Source organism: Anas platyrhynchos, chromosome 14 (genome assembly GCF_047663525.1).
Source record: "Anas platyrhynchos isolate ZD024472 breed Pekin duck chromosome 14, IASCAAS_PekinDuck_T2T, whole genome shotgun sequence".
In the NCBI taxonomy this organism is placed as follows: Eukaryota; Metazoa; Chordata; class Aves; order Anseriformes; family Anatidae; genus Anas; species Anas platyrhynchos.
In genome coordinates, this window is record NC_092600.1 from 22,555,321 (window position 1) to 22,571,534 (window position 16,214).

At 36.3% G+C, this 16,214-nt stretch overlaps 1 long non-coding RNA gene across 2 annotated transcripts in view; it reads left to right on the forward strand.

Annotated features, from left to right (window-relative positions):
* The window catches only part of LOC113842166 (uncharacterized), a 39,490-nt gene extending 26,436 nt beyond the window's left edge, over window positions 1-13,054 (forward strand). Inside the window, exons 5-7 of one of the 2 annotated variants that reach the window (XR_011803338.1) lie at window positions 8,922-8,971; window positions 10,828-10,925; window positions 12,447-13,054. This is a non-coding gene — a long non-coding RNA (uncharacterized lncRNA). Of the gene's footprint in view, window positions 1-8,921; window positions 8,972-9,530; window positions 9,882-10,827; window positions 10,926-12,446 lie in introns of those variants that run through there. The other variant, XR_011803337.1, reaches the window with a different exon arrangement.
* The last annotated feature ends 3,160 nt before the right edge of the window (window positions 13,055-16,214 follow it).

Here is a 16,214-nt window from a genome sequence, read left to right on the forward strand (position 1 = left end):
CCAACCCTCTGCCTCACTACCCGCTGCACTGTCAATACCATTAGTTTCACTCTTTTTTTTTTTTTTTTTTTTTTTCCTTCTTATCTCCCCTCCGGACACACACCTCCAGGGCCTCCCGCAGGAGGGTCCCCCAGTGACTGTTCACTACATCCCCCCACCTTCTGAAGCATTTTCTGCGTATTTTGCCAGGCTTTAATCACACAATGAACTTTCAAGAGCCCTTGGGATACTCGGTCCTCAGGTCTCATCCCCAAGTACTTTCTCATTCTGACCCCAAGTCTCTCATATGATTTCTGTGTTGCACACTATTATTATTCCAGCCAGGATTGGCAAGTGGGTATTTCTGCCCTGCCGGTATTACCCCTGGTCCTGGAGGATGAGCTCTTTCCCATTCTTGTATAGCAGCTCTCCTCCTGATCATTCCCGTTTCTTTCCCTGTAAACAACATACTTACAGACATAATTCCCTCCCCCAAGAGTATAAATCAGGTCGTAGGAACTGGTCTAATTGTTCAACTAGGCTGTTGGGGTCCTCGAATAAAGACTTCCTCTCCTTCTTAAAAGTCCTAACCTCTCTGCTGGTAAGGAGGGGGGGGTAGTTCACCTAAGAGGATACACAGTTATTGTTAGTACTGTTAGTAGTAGAAGGCAAAATTCTCAATATCTCTTCTACCTTGTTCTAATTCTTGCCAGAGCCTAGAGTACGATCCTTCTTTAGGGACAGTGTTAATTACAGTCCCTGTCTCCCTTCCCGGAGTGACTGCTGCTGCCACCAGTTCAATATTAAGATTATAGGGAGCATAACTTGGCTCCTTCTCTAAAAAAAGGAATCTTCTTGTTTACACATAAATTTAAAGCCTGAATTTTCATCAGACCCGTATTTTGGCCAAAATACTGCTGTTTCCTTAATTGGTTCTTTTGTCCAGACTGATACACAATATTTAACCTTTTTAAAATTATTTTTCTTTTACAATCCCTCTAATTTTGGGATTATGTTTCCAATTTCTTATCATTCTTCAGGAAGAACTATTAGTAGGCACTCCCCCAGGGATATCTCCCTGTCCCCTGGAACTCATATTTTCCCATTTTTCCTAACCCTAGCCAGTATGTGCTACAGAAATTTCCCTTCTGCAGTGTACCACACACCAACGTACTGAAAAATGGGGGTGTACCGCCAAGCACTTCCCCGTGCCAGCGTTACCGCACACCTATGAGTTTACCAGATTCCCTGGAACTCGTACTTCCCATCTTTCCTAACCCTCGCCAGTATGTGCTACAGAAATTTCCCTTCTGCAGTTTACCACACACTAACGTACTGAAAGATGGGGGTGTACCGCCAAGCACTTCCCCGTGCCAGCGTTACCGCACACCTGAGTTGACCAGATTCCCTGGTGTACTTCCAAGCACTTCCCCGTGCAAGGATTACCGTACACCAGATTCCCCTGGTGTAGTGCCAGCACTTCCCCGTGCAAGGGCTTACCATACACCAGATACCCGACCCCCAAGGCAATACTTAATATTTCTTACCTTGGTCTGTGCACAGAGTTACCGGATCGATTCTTAAAAACCCGGAGTGCCTACCTTCTTCCTTTCCCCACTACTTCACGGATCCTGCCTCTTTAACCAGTCTCGGGCCCTCTGTCAGCTTTCCGCAGAACCGCCACCGTCGATGCACAGGACCGCTGAAATCAGTGGGGCATGCCTTCCTGCTGCTGCGGCGGTGGGGCTCCCCAGTAGGTGACTGGATCCCGGACGAGCCCCCAAATTGTGAGAAACACTCCGTAGCCAATAACTTAGGCTCAGGCGAGGATCTCAGTGAAGTAGTAATTTATTCGCGATTGCAATGGCGGGCACCCCACAAGCAGGAGAGAGCGCATCTACTAGTTCCAAAACACAGTTTATATACCTTTTGATGGCAGGACCCTCCCCTGTTTCCCCACTGAGTGGGTAATCCAGGTTCACAATCTATCTGATGCTTCACAAACAATGCATGGCCTTCAGTTGCCGGCCTGTTAAATTTCAAATTTCTTTTGACATTTTTACTGCTTGAAGTGGTAATGTTTCTTCACTTATCTGACTTGACTTGACACCGTGATTTTCACCTAATTGTCCTAAGGAGTCTGGTTGTCTGCATTTCACTAGGTCGCCTGCTAAACTTTCTCATCACTGTAAGCATATCTCAGTACCACATTCCCTCCTTCTAAACAATGTAACTCTGCAAAAACAACATTTCTATTCCCACAGTAGGAATGGAACACAGATGTGTTAAAACTTCAATTAAAAGCAAATTTCAAGCCTTAGGAGAGGTGATACTTTGGGATAGGGTGCATGTGTTTTTCTTTCTTTGTTTTTCATGAAAAGCAGATAAAAACACTCATATCCTTATGGACAGTACTTAATAAGTTTATCTTTTTATTTGACGTGAGGGTATGGAACTGGATTTAATTTTTTTTTTTGACCCATACAAGTGACTGGAAATTTTGGTACAGTTGTCAGAGACAACATCTGATTTTTTCACTGGTCTCTATTGCAAATTATATTTCCATCAGAGTACTTTTCATGACGAATTGTTCATGAAAATGATTTCAGGAGGTAGAGCACCTGCTGAAGTCCTGCATTGCATATTAATGTAAAGGCGACAGGTCTTGCAATTCTTGTGTGATGTTCAACTCTGGCAACATGCAAACTGCTTTTTGTTAATGAATTGTGCTAAGTAATGCTTTACTCTTTTATGTATGTAATTATTAATATGTAAATTACCAATGCAGGTTGGCAGTTTGGCAGAGCAAGACCTTTTTATAGTTTGTCTTGTTTAGACTGAAGAAAATCAGAGGCAGTTATGGAAAAAAAAGGAAAATGGCTGAAATATATAGTTGCAATAGTTGTAAGCTGTGAGTAGGCATGAAACATTAGTTAAAATACATTAAATGTTTACTTAGTCAAATAGTGACTTCAGTCATGCAACAGAATGGTTCCCTGCTAGTTCAATAAATCTAATGAGGCAAAGCAGTACCTTTCCTGATGTTACTGGTTTACAGCCATTCAAAGGATACTACAGTGAGCAAATGGCTACTTCATTTCTTGATGCCAAGGACATTTAGCATAGCTAATGAGGGACCAAGACAAAAAAGGCTGTAAATTATTTTTGACGATTGGAGCTCCTGGATTAGTGAAAAACTAAGAGTTAAATCTCGGTGTCTGTTGCAGGAAATCTGTGCTTTTGGGTCTGTTCTTGTTTTAAATATTTATTGCCATATGAAATCAGGCTATGTCTAGCAAAAACATTGGAAGACTTGCAGAGAAGCAGGATCCAGAAAGATTAAAAATTTGGGCAAGTGCTTGGGTTATTGAAAGACCAAAGCAAATTTTGTCTGTAGACTTTCAGACTTTGGAAAGAGTTCAGTTACTTTTTGTTTGTGATTGCTATTTTCTGTCTCTTAATGAAATAAAATAGAAATCCATGTGTTCATATGAGATGTTAATTTGCATGTAATTATGAGAAATAATGATTCAGAACACTTCGAATCAAAAACAGTGATAGGATTCAAGTTTCCATAAAAATATCATCTTTAAGTGGTAGTTTTAATTCCAGGTTCTTTGCATTTCAATATGAAATATAAGACTTTACATCAGAGATTTTACATTACTTTACAAGCTATGTAATAAGTTGTAATAAAAACTTCCCATTTAAAAAAAAAAAAAAGAAAGAAAAAAAAGAAAAAATAAAGATAACCAGCTGATGCATTGCCTGAGTACATATTTTCTCAGCCATTTGCCTCATTTTATGTACAGCTTAATATGTATTTTCTCTCTACTTTGTCTATAAATATATATTTTCATATCCATAAGAATATACTCATGTTCTTAGTAAATGAAGGCATGCTTTCAATAAATTGAATGTCCAGCTGGCTGAAGATTTAAACAGAAAAAGGATACAAGAAGATATTTGGTAGATAAACATGTTCTTGTTTAGTCTTTTTTGATACTGATTGTTTAGAACTCTGAGTGCTTGCTTATGCTAGCTTTGGGCTGTTCTTCAAAAAGTCAATCAGCACAGTCTAGATGGTGGCTTTGATCTTTGTTTTTATATTTGTTTTAAGAGACTAAAAGACACGAAATTTGTGATTACATGGTTTGTGAGATCATCCCCCCCTCCACACATTATCCACAGATGGTTTAAGGGGACTAAAGAAAGGCTGCCCGCCTGAGGTTTTGACATCTTCATTATAGTCCCAGCAGGCTACTTTATAAACATCAGCATTTTTGCAGTTGTTCTTGCAGGTGCTTAAAGGAGATTGTGGCCTTTCACCTAGCATAATCAGCTTCCTTTTATTTCACAACATTTACTATTCCTTTGCATAGCCTTATTGTTTTTACACAGTGCTCTTAAAGGAAAACTTAACGAATTATTCCAACACCTGCTTGCCACAAGGCAAACACTGATCTTCATGTTAGTCCTATGAGAGCTTACCACAGCCTCCCTAAGGCACATTTATCATGCAACTAGACGTCATCAGTCTCTGAAGGAATGTGATAGTGACTTGCTTACTTTCACATCGTGTGTCATCTGCACTGTGCAAAATTTACATTTCTAAACTTTGTATTTTATAGTTCAGTAAATAATAAAACCAACTTTTACAGACTTTTGGCAGAATATTTCTTAGGTCCAAATCCTTACATTTTAAATCACCTAAATTATGCTTGCTGCATTTGTCTGTTGCTTTTATGCATATCATTTTCCCATGTTTCTAGTTATGCTTCTCTATGCTTTGGATAAGTGGATAAGTATGATAATCAAAGTTTGTTTATAATTTAAAATATTTATCAGCATGAAGAGTGATGCAATCCATTTTTTCCAGATGTGCCAACCTATGCAAAATAATTCTGTTGATCAGTGAGGATTCCTGATTATGTTCAGTGAAGGAAGATAAATGAGAAAATGCTGATTCTTGGATCACTTCTGATTCAGAGATAATAAAAGACTTTTGAAACTTTTTTGTCTGTATAGCGACTGATTCATAGGCAGCCCTGTAATAAAACAGCAAGACCTTACCATCTCATGGGTGTTTTTTTTTTAGCTGTATAGATGAAATATGCTTATGTGGTTTCAAATAAATAGGCAATTGTCTCCACTAGAACTTGCAATGACTTGAACCTCTCTGTAGAGTCTCAGTAGGGAAGACAGATTTTGAAATGTAAATAATCAAGCAGGAGATCGGGTTTGATTTCACAAGCCAGTATTGTGGTCTCTGTGTTTGTAAGTAGTGTATTTGTTAAATGGTAAAATTAAATGCTTGGTTAGTTTGTTTTGTTGTATTAGAGAGCATGAACAGAACAACTGAGGCAGGTTTTGCTCTGTTTCTGCGTATGAGACAATTATAGCAATTTGTAAGAAATGTCAAGCTTGAAAGTGTTTGCTTACTTGTTAATAGCAGGTGATGCTCGTAAGTTATGCATCCTAGAAAAGGTGGATAACACTGTTGCACACTGTATTGGGGGGGTGGGGTGAGAGAGCGGTTGTGGTGTTTGGCTGCCTAGCACAGTAGAACCACCACACACACACAGATTTAAGGTTGCATGATAAAGTGGGCTTCTTTATCTAGCTGTCTCTGAGCATACATATTTTAACACATAAACATGCTTTTCCATGAGAGTCATCAGGGGTTACAGGTGATTTCAAGGAACTCAGAAATGTGCTGTATGAGAATAACGCCAGAGGGATCATTCTGTTCAGAGAAAACTTAAGAGCAGGAGGTCTGGAATTTAATCCCTAACTAGAAAGTAGAAAATAAAACATTAGATACTGCAGACTGTAGGTCAACTTTTGTACAGCAAGAACAAGAAAGGTGGATGGCTTGAGAACTTCATTTTTAGCGACAGACTTGTCTAATCAAGAAGTCAACAAAGTGACAAAAATAGGAAAAATAGAACAAATGGAATGTACTTAAAATAACATGATTTTGAGAACAGCAACAACAAAAAAACACAAAACAAAACACAAAAATGTGAAAGAAATTATTTAATTCCCAGTGCTAGAATAATATACAAGAATTAGATTTGTTTATTTATCTGCTTAATAACAAACTAACTAGAGAAAAAAACTAACTGAGAGAAGGAATGTTTAGCAAATTTGTTTCTCTGATGAATGAACAGGGCTATAGCCCTGGTAATGGAAGTGCTCAGCATTGCTTTTTTTCAAAGTTCAGCTTTGAATTTTAACTGAATTACTCTGGCCAAGCCCCCAGATAGTTGATCCCCAGTGTCTCAAAAGCTACAAATGAACATGATCAGAGATCTAGAAATCTTTATCTGCTAGGTACAAGTGAATGAATTGCAGCTGCTTAGTCCAAGAAGTTTAGAAAAACTCTGAATATTTAGAAACATAGATATTTGACCATAAAAAAGTCTGCTACACAGAGAAAGGTGTCCATTTCAGATTTGGGCAATGTATTTTAAGATATGTAACAGATATAAACTGAAAGAAAGAACTTCAGACAACACTTCAGGAGAAAAAAAATATATATATAAAAATAATGGAATCAGACAGGAATGGGCTACATGTGTCCATGAGTTTTTAGAGTTTTTCCTACCAGAATTCTAGAAATATCATTGTCAGGACTATCTAGAGATACAGCTTTTCCTGTCATAGTGCTGAGAAATGAAGCATGTGAAATGCTGAGGTCCCTTTTAGTGTAATGTGAATAAGTAAGTGGCCTAAACCAGAATGTTTTCTAACTAGAAAAACTTTTTTTTTTCCCTTGAAACAAAATTGTTTCCATCTTTGTGAAGCCATAGGAATAATAATAATAATAAACGAAAAAAAATCAAAAATTCAAAAAATTCAAAAGTTCAAATTGTAGTATACCAATATTGGATGTGTAATTCCCCAAACTCAGTCATATCATTTGAACCCAGGACAGTGTAGCAAACTAAGTGAGTTGATTCTTGTGAATTGTTTGTTCATTGTTTGATTTGTTGGTTATTTTTTAAAATGACTTCAAGCTTTGGAAGTCAAGATTAGAGTCTTGGTTAAGTTATGAAAACAGGTTTCAAAAGTGATTTGAGAGGAAGTGCAAGTGTGGTCATGACAAGTTGCAAATTTTATTTTTATTTTTATTTTTATTTTTATTTTTATTTTTATTTTTATTTTTATTTTTATTTTTATTTTATTTTTATTTTTATTTTTATTTTTATTTTTATTTTTATTTTTATTTTTTTTATTCATCTTGCTTTATTAAATGTTTCATTTTCTTGCTTGAATTCATGTCTGTGTGCAATAATATCACAACATAATTCAGTTGTAAATTTAAGTAGTTTCATGTTACTGCTGTCCTTGTATTTTATGTAACAACTCCCTCTTTGCTAAGAAGGTTGTTGAATTAAAAACATTAACAACAGAGAAATGACACACGTCCACATTGCAAAAAGTAAAGAATATCTGTAGAAATCCTGAACTTGAGTTGTTTGTCCTGTACCCATACCATGAGTGACAAAAGAAAATATGCCATTCAATATGCAGAATTCAAGAATGGCTGACCCTTTGTGTAAATAGGACCTCTTTATTCAGGCCTCCAGAAATGTAAATACACTTAACCATGAGCAGAAAATAGATTTGCTATTCTGAAGTTTGAAGTGGCCTTTAGCATATCCCTCACATTGTTGAATTTTAGTTATTAGCTATAAAATTTAAGCTTTGTAGCATGATTAACACAAAAGGTGCCATCTACTGCAAGGCATAAAACTAATTCCTAGTTGCTGCCATGATAGAATAAGGGATGATAGAATAAGGGATTGATCAGTGAGATTCTTGAAGACAAGTACTGTGGGAAGTATTATTTTTTCATGCATATACGTGTTTGTACATGCACACACACACAAATTTATCATGAAAGGATGCTTATATTTTCTGAAGCAAAGGATTGTTTGGAAGTACTTATTTTCTCTTAAAAAAAAAGCTCAATATGAATTTGAAATGGCTGTATAACTGGCATAATTCAGCAGTAGTCTCAGTTTTAAGAGAATATAATTCTTGCCTTTAAGAATATAATTACATTTTCAGTCAAAATAAAACTGAGTGCATGTGTAGAGTTTAGAAACAAACAATTTTGTTTTAAAATCTTTATTATGAAAGCTTTGTTAGCAGCTTCCTGGTTGAAATTGTAGCAATATTTTCAATTAAAACAGGATTCAAATCTTACTGTTTCATGCTTCAATGACATTTGACAGGAAATCCAAAGTTCCAACATGCTAGATCTTCAGAAGTGTAATGTATTTTCCAGTTAAATTTATTTTTAGTAAACTATTTTCTCTATTAGAAGAAAAAAAATTCTTCTGTAGAAGTTCACAGTGAACTCATTTGTGGATTTGTGGAGGTCTGGCATAAAATCTCATGCATATCCGTATTCATGTATTTCAGGTAATCACAAAACAAGCTATAACCACATTAATAAGCCAGTAGCCATTACTTTGCATGTGCAGAACCTTTTAGAAAGGTCTTTGGAGAAAGGTGTTGCTAAGGCCTTCCCTTCTGCCCACTGCCAGGACCACAGCTGCAGAGATGTCTCAGATGGTTTCCAGGAGGCTGGCCCTGGAACAGTGCTCTCCTGCTTTTGCAGGATGCTCTTTTCTTAGCCAATTTAAAATGTGGCTACAACCTTTTCTGCTGAGAGTTCGAGACATCATCCTCTTTTGCTTCTTAGTCTCTTATACCAGGTAGCCTATAATTCCCTGGAAATGGGAGTAATAACTCTCTTCATGGCAGACTAGCTGAGATTTACTCAGACCCTGCTGTTTGAACAGCTACTGAGGCCTCCCACAGTGTGAAAAGTGCATCTCTGCTTGCACAGTGTGTGACTGCCATTTGTGTTTCCATCCATGTTTTATCCTCTTCTTCCTTCACTTATGGCCTCTGTTGCTTTACAGACTTGGGAGAAGATGGCAAGAATAGTTAAAAGAAGGGAATTTCAGGCAAGGTAAGTTGTATTTATTAACTCAGAGGAATGCTGCGTTTCTTAAAAGAAGAGCATTAGTTACTGCTTTCACAAGGGATGGCCTAGCAATTGCACCAGCGTCCTATGCCAGGCAATAAGACCTTCAGAAAGGACAGTTTCTGGGAGGTGTAGGAAGACACTAGCTCAGTATTTGTAAATCGTTGTACTCAGACTAGTTGTTCACTGGGGAAAATACTGAGTAGAACCGAAAGACAAGGATTAGATTGCCTTCTGCTTCCAAGACTGCAAGTAATAATGTCATTAAATGGACTTGTGAGGAAAAGTTGATGTTAAGTTACATAACAAGGTTCAGGTAAAGCTTTCCACAAGAAGTTTATAGAAAAGAATATGCTAAGCAGATGCTGTTAGTATGAAGTATTAGTTGTGGTGGTGATGGGTGAAGATTCGTGAAGAATGACTGAGAGAAATGAAGCAGAAACAAAGCTTATTTTTATATTGATGACTACAAATATTTAATGATTGTTATTCCATTCCTTCCCCAAAATGTTTTCAAAAAACTAAAGCAAGCTATGGTTCTCAGTTTCTTCTAGATGATGATGATGATTTGATGAGGAGAGCCAAAACTTTTAAGATTTTGACTTTAAATCAAAGATCAAGAAACTTCCTGGAAATGAAGAAAAAGGAGGAGGAAAACTAAGAGATATTAAGAGACACAAAATGCAACAGGGAAAGATATATTGAATTTTCTGTGCAAGCATAAATTCCTCCTAATTAATGTAAATGTATTAGAAAACGCACTAAGCAACAGTATTTGTATAATAAATACTGCTATTCTTAAGCATTTTTGTTAATAACAGAAGTAAAACAAAATTCTGTGGTAACAGAGTAGAAGAAATGAAGCTACAGAAATAATAAATTTCCCTTTTAATTAGTTATACATGTATTGGTGTGGAGTAAAGAAGAGAGCATTGCAAGTTGGATTTTTTTTTCCCATAACTTTATCATTTCGGTTTATAACTGAAGGCATATGTCCTTTACGCACCGGCTTCCTCTTTTGTGTGTTCTGTGTTACTATGTTGCTGTTTTTAAAATGAAGGTATGTTTATCTGGAAATGCTTGAAAAGTAACAGTACCTTTGAATAAAATTGAGTAGTATATTCCAGGGGAATTTTCTTCAACAGTACAAAGAGACTGTTTCCAGCAAAAAAAGTTGAGAAATGAGATTGAACTATCATGTCAGTTGATGTCTGTGCAGAGTGAATCTGCTTATTCTGTGTAAATGACTGCAGAGGTAAGGTTTTCCAAGTTAGGACAGCATGATAGAATCAAACTCTTTTCAGCTGATGGGGTAATATAAAAACAAAAGCCTACCTCATTCAGATTAGTTTTAAAAGATAAAGCTTGAAGTGCACAATTGTAGAGCAGATTCTCACTGTCTAATTCAGTGGTGAAATCACAAGACTAGCATGTTGGGACTTCCCAATTATCTTTCCACATGCACCTTGTCATGGCCAGCCTAGGTGGCAGTTCCATGAGCAACTCTGCCTTTGGAGCCAGCTGGGGAAGTGTCCTGAGAAGGGACTGTGCAGATAAGATGCTTCATCTTCTGGCATGCTGTGGTACAGAGTTTCCTGTTACACATTCACCATACATGCTCAGTGCATACTGTTAACAAGATTTAGAGATTTCAGTACCTACAAAGTGCCTACACTTTATTTTATGTAATAAATTTATCTAGCAATAGCTCTGATTTGGTAAAGTGTTTATATTTAATTAGTATTAATTAATATAAACTAGATTATTTTTAAAATGTACATTATAATTGAAGTAGATGGGAAAGTATGTAACAGTGAAATCTTGTGACATTCTCTTGACAGAGCAGTGAACTTTTTCATGATTTGCTGAATCATCGTATTTTCAGTTCTGTCCTGACACAGCAATATTCTGAGGCTGATTATCATTACAGCTACTGCTGGTAAGCACAGACTTGGAACTTGTGGTTCTGTGGCATAGATGACTGCGGGAGTGATATGAAGGACCTGTTCCCTTTTTGTTGCTCATTTCTAGTAATTATGGCTCAAAAAAAATTCTGTTCTTTCCAACAGGAAAAAAGACAGATGTACCCTTCATTCCTTTTCATTCCTTTTCAGTGATATCTAAAAAGAAATTCAGTACTCTGCAGTAAAGTGACTGTGGACTGTTACTGTTTTGTCAAGTTCTAGTAATTCTTTGGCTTGACCCTTTCAAATATTCATAATAAGTGTTTTTGTTTGTTTGTTTGGTAGTTATTATTTTGCATATACATGTATGTTGATGTTTTATTTTTTAAATATCAGGAAAGCATATAAGTTTTTGGTCGTATTCCTGTTTCAGCTTTTTGCATTTTACAAGGTGAAGGTGAAACTTTAGTAAGGTAGAACACACTTTGATTTAGAAGATATCTAGGTTCTACAAAATGCATAGTGTCTGTTTATTGAAAGATGGAGTGTAAGCCTTCATTTTGCTTCCAGCTGTCTTATGATGAGACTGTCTTCAAAACAGTGATTTGCTGGCTGAGCTGACAGGAGACATAAACATGCATAATTATTAATGAATAATTAATAGAGATAAATGCACACATAATTATCTGTAATCTGTTCTTTGAACATGGATCCTGCTTATAACTGAAAATAACCACCCACCTTCCCTAGAGTGTCATAATCAGTTATTTATGGTGCTAGTAGAGAAGGACATACAGTGCCTTGGGTTATAGTAACACTTATAGCGGGTGGCTGTGATATAATATTTATTAGTACCTTGTGATTTTCACTGTGACAGAGAGGAAATTCAAATGGGTCTCTTAATACTTTCTGGATTACCCAATATTCCAGAGGTAGTGGGGATGGAGAGGTGTCATAAAATATGATTATTCCTATCCAGGTTACTCTACAAGCTGTATCATATAGCTCTGTTGTTAACATTTTATCAGCTACTGTGGCCTTAAAACTAAAAATTCACATCAAAGCACTGGTTGCATATACTATCTCCTGTGAATTTTTATTTAACTTTTTTTGTTGCTATTGGCTTGATGGCTTATGTTTATACCAAAGTGTTACTGCTATAGGTGTCAAACAGCACACTGCAGTTGGCCCTTTCTAACACAAGAGAGTATGCTGGCTTCTTCAGAAGAAGAAGCGTTTCCATGAAGCAAGTCAGTAAATGTCCAGATCAGAACTTTGCCCTCTTGCTAATTGTGCATACAGACTTATCCATCCAGACCAGTTTACGTAGCAATTTTCAAAGATTTCTGCTGGTTTCTTTTAGTTACAGATTTTATTTTCATTGTAGCTGATTATTCTAATCATAAAAACTTCCTATTGCTTTTTCTCCATACACATATTCAGTCTGAAACATAATGCTTTTTCCATATTAATGCATTAATTTCTATATTAATGCATAAATGTCTCGAACAGCTGAATATATAAATAAAAAAAAACATTTTTTTTTTCTCCCTAAGAATGACTTTGGAAATGAAAAAGTGACTAATACTCAGATTCAAGATTGCCAGCTAAAGAAAGCTCAATTATCTCTACCTCTCTGACAGAAGCCATTTTAAACTGATCAGTGTGAATGCCGACATCCAAATGTACTCATTTAAAACATCTACTTGTTCATCCTAAAACTATATTTAAACTTTTTGTTTTGTGTATTATACTAGTAGTTCTAGTGATCTTACAGATTTTTGTTTGTTTGTTTATTTACTTTTTTGCTCCTCAGCTGTATGTGTATTAAATATCTGGAATTGTCAGACAAAATTTTCCGATTAAATTCAATGCAAAGACTAAGCAAGTAGGATCACAATTTAGTGTTTTTATCTCTAAAACAAAGAAACTTTCTCCTCTGTAAATATGTAAGTATAATGATTCATATGGGAATGACATCCATTATCTTAGTCAACATTTCATATATGACAGAAGAACAAAATTATTATCAAGGCTAATTGCTTTTTATTTAAAGAGATACACCTAAATATTTATATCAGTACTTACCTCCTGATTCTCTGCTGTTGTTTTATAAATGTATGTAGTTATGAAAACAACAAATAAAGCTGTTTTCTAGAATATATACAATCATAAGTGCGTAATTCCCAGTATACTATAAAGTCTTTTAATTTTGTTTTATTGTTGTCAAATACCACATATGTTTTGAAATCCAATAGTAGAAATGTCAAATTCTAAAGCAACTTTGCAAATTCATGGTTTCACTTTTGGTTTGTTTTACTGGGGTACCCTAATATTTCTTTTAACTAAATGAAGAATCTATTTATCAAAATACATACACTAGCTGAAGGATACCTTACATAAATACTAATGGCATCTGAGAGGGCTTTTTTTTTTTGCCTATGTTATTGTTGCTTTGTTTAAATTAGTCAGAGCTATTTAAATTATTTTGAACTGGTAGTAGCATAAAATAGGCCATAACTTGAACGAGTGTGTGCTATGGCAAAATCACAGCCTTTGAAGACTGTGACACATTTTTTCAGCATATACATCCATCTGGAAAACTGGGGTCAATCCTTTATGAATTATAAATGAAAGCAGCTTTAAGTTTGTACAAGATCTACAGCTGTACTGAACGGAAGTTAAATCACTCTCACTGATCTGAAGGAGCCTTGCAGATGGTTTATGCCATCCTGCTATAAACAAAATCTTGTTTTTCATCCAGGAGGAAAAAAGTCAAGCTGTTTTCTTTGTAAACAGATGGAATCAGTTCAGTAAGGTTGGAAGCAACCAACCGCTTAGTTCCACCTCTGCAACAGAAGATTGGAAAAGAAAAAAATTGTAATCTAGGCTTCTCAACAAATAGGCATGTACTTAAACTTTTTCTTTAAAACAAATCTGCTAAATTTAGGTGTAAATGTAAGGAGAAAATAGTTTCTAATGTGCAATATTCAAAATCTTCTGTGCCTGCCATAGCTGTCGATAATATGTCTTAGAACCTTTTAAGCTTATGTACAGGTCACACACAATTAATTATAACAGTGCAAAATGAATCCTGAGTAAAGGATATTAAACTTTTGAAATGTGCTTCTTTGAAACTGTACCTGAAGCAGGTGCTGCTTGTAAAGCTATGTGTAGTATCACAGGTGAATGATCAGTTGTGGGACTGAAATTTATCAATTTCAGCATTAGTTTGAGCAGCCAGGCCTTTTGTAAATTCTACTTTCCAATGTTTTGGGGTACTTTGTGCCGCTTAAAAATCAGAACCATCTGTCATTTAGTTCCTTTGTCTGTGATCTCTGTAAATTGTTAGTGGTTTCTTTCTTAATGATGAAGATGAAAACCAAAAAAATCCTCTTTCATATAGTCATGCAAATGCTTATTCTGGTCATAGACAGTGATAGGAGAAAGCCACAAAAACATCTACAAAGCCAACACCTACAAGCTATTGTCTGTTGCCTTAGTGCACAGTTGATCACTTATAGTAAACAGTTACTTTGATCTCTCTGACAAATAGAAGATTATCCAAAATTCCTGCCAAATTGGACTTATTTTTTTCTTCTCTACTTTATCTCACATCTCATAGAGTTGCAGACTATTTTAGTTTGGAAGTGACCTCTAGCAGTCATCTTGCCCAACCTGCTGTTCAAGCAGTGCCGGCCACAGCAGGCTGCCCAGGACCATGCCCAGTCAGCTTTTGAAGATCTCCAAGGAAGGAGACCCCACAACCTCTCAGGACAACCTGTGCCAGTGCTCTGTCACCTGTACAGCAGAGGGGGAATATTACTTTTGGCCTGCACCAGCCTTGTCCCTAAGTTTGACTGTTTTGCTCTGAAAATTAGTGTGTCATTCAAAAATATATAACTTGCTTCATTTACAGTGACAGTCAGTAGATAGAGAACACGTGATGCTGAACAGAAAGTAAAGAAGCAACAGCATGTAGGTGTTATGTCAGTGTCACAAGGGAGCAGATAATGCAGGAAACTGGGAGGACAGTGTACAAAGAATTTTCCATGCAGATTTTTTTCTGTATACCTGGGCAGCTGGTTTGAGGACCCTTCCAGAAAATTGGCTAGGTCCATGCAAAATGGAACCTCAAAACAGTAATCAATACACAGGTTGTTCATGTTTTCTAAAATGTGTATGAAGGTTTGAAAGCTTGCAGTAAAATAGCCATCTTGATGGGGTTATTTATGGTTTTAAGCACAGCTTCAGATGTAGCTGAGGGAAGGAGATAAGGTGGTGTGAATTTTATATCCACCCTGAAGCTGAGTGCAAACCTTTGCAGAGAAAATTTTGTAGAAAATAGAGGGAGAACAGCAGCATAAATTTTAAAGCCCTTTTAAAATCAACTGGATAATCCATTATGTTTGTATGGGTACTGAGCCAGGACATGGCCTTTCTGTTTCAGAATAATTGGCTCTATTTTTCCGTAGTGTTTTGAGAGATATATAAATACATTTTTGGAAGTGAATGCAGCTGAGGGGAACCTTCATCTTCTCTACTCAAACTATAGCAGGAACTTGGCAGCACATGCTCCAGATGCTGTGCATCAGTATCACTTGTAACATCAAGGAATAAATGAACCCTTGATGCCCATCACTTCTATTTTCTGACAGTGTCTGTTCTTTTTTTTTTTTTTATGCATGTGTAGCACTTGATTTTATTTTGTTTTACAATTGTTATGGCTGCTCTGCAATGTACTGTAGCTGGCTAGTAATCAATCATATACATGTAATCTTCTGTTTTCTTTCCAGCAGCAGTTCAGCAGGTTTTTGTTGTTGTTGTTGTTTTGATTTATTTTTTTTTTTTAACTATTTCCTTTCAACTACGTGTGCAGTTTCTGTTAGCAAAAATAAATCAAAGTAGGCCTCAACACTTCCAACTTCAAAGGCAAGAACTATATTTATTAGACTGGCTTTCTGATCTCTGTCTATGAACCCCTGGAAATGTGTTTGATATGCAAGCTAATAGGGTAGTGTTGGTTGCCGAGTTCAAAGCTCGTGTTTATGATTGTCAAGGGTTGGCTCATATATTTTGTCTTTCCAGCTGAAGGAAGAGTGTATATTTAGTTGTAGTTTGTACCACTGGAAGATCATCTGAGTTGCTTCTCGAACAGATCTGTTTTTATCTTGTCATTGGCTTCTCATTGTGCTGAGCTGAGACAAGTATCAACAGCCAGTGCTTATCAGTTGTGATCAGATAGAATAGACTGGCTTCAAAACGGAGTTTGTGGTAGTAAGAGGAAGAGTTGTGGGCGTGGTAGAGGCTAGAGATGGACATAA